At 41.9% G+C, this 1,253-nt stretch overlaps 1 protein-coding gene across 2 annotated transcripts in view; it reads left to right on the forward strand.

The window, feature by feature from the left end:
• Positions 1–1,253, forward strand: part of tbl1xr1b (TBL1X/Y related 1b) — a 41,043-nt gene that overhangs the window by 10,048 nt on the left and 29,742 nt on the right. The window lies entirely within an intron of this gene.

The raw sequence follows: 1,253 nt of genomic DNA on the forward strand, positions 1-1,253 counted from the left end.
CGATCCATCTCCCATTCTAAGTTACGTCCTTTGGCTGTTTACTGTTTTATTTCTTTTCTTTTTCTGCTGATGGCCCGCACTCGACTTGAAGCAGCGCCGCTTAGACCGATGGGTGTGTGTCAACAAAGCACTGCGAGAGCTATAAGAGAGCGGACGTCTCCTTATGCTTTCTCTCGCCGTACTTTCGTCTGCGCTTGTTTAGGTCAGAGTGCGCACACGTCTTTCACGCAGCATACAGCGGTGTTGTGCATTTTGACCAGTTGATGGGAAAAGTATTCTTAAAATGCATTCAAAATTCAGAATAATTTGTAATATATAATTATTCACGGTATTTAGAAGTGCCCACGATAACAATATCGTGCATATTAATTACCGTGATATATCGCATTACCGAATACCGGCACAAGTCTAATTGTAATGTACTCATTCTAATATATTTAAATCATCTTAACATTGTTGGTAGGTTATCATTGCACAAATCAACACACTCTACATTTAAAAAATAAAAATTAGAAGAGTTCTAAACTAATGTGCTGTCTTCACTGTACCTCACGCACACACGTTTAGTCACTCATGCAGCGTGCACGCACAGACATTCTTTTTAGCGCTGCCCCCCAATTTTATCAATAAAATAGCTTAATCGCTGAAGAGCTACATTATCTTTCTCAACAAGGAGCTGGTAACATCATCGTTTCTAAAGCAATTAAAGGTACAATATGTAAGTTTTCACCGCTAGAGGGCGCATATTCAAAAGAAACAAAGGTGTAGTTTGATGACGCTGTGACTGAGTGTGGAATCATGGGAGTTGTCGTCTTCATCCCCACAGCCGACGCAATCCGACGGGACTCAGGCAGAAATCATGCTCATGGATGAGCTAATCTATTAAAGATTTATTAACATCGTAGTATGAAGCAGAGTGAGGCGGAAAGCCGTCGAAGCGAAACGAGGCCGTTGAAGCAATTGCTAATGAGAGACGAGAGTGACACATGGGTCGAAAGCAGCGGAGCTTTTATTATGCCACACTTTAGCGCTTCCGGTCGTGCGTATGTGGGGTAAAGCAGCGCTGTTTTATCATACTAGATACGTTTGAAAGTTCTGTTATAATACTACTCTGTGCGGTCGTCACCTGTCTAATGAAACGCACAACATATTAAAGCGTCTTTGGTGTTTCCATGTTTTCTACAAAACAAAACCAGAAATCGAGGGGTTATGACGTCATTGGCAGGCGACACAATGACACTATAGACACGGTC

Source organism: Sinocyclocheilus anshuiensis, unplaced genomic scaffold (assembly GCF_001515605.1).
Source record: "Sinocyclocheilus anshuiensis isolate Anshui unplaced genomic scaffold, SAMN03320099.WGS_v1.1 scaffold436, whole genome shotgun sequence".
NCBI lineage: Eukaryota > Metazoa > Chordata > Actinopteri > Cypriniformes > Cyprinidae > Sinocyclocheilus > Sinocyclocheilus anshuiensis.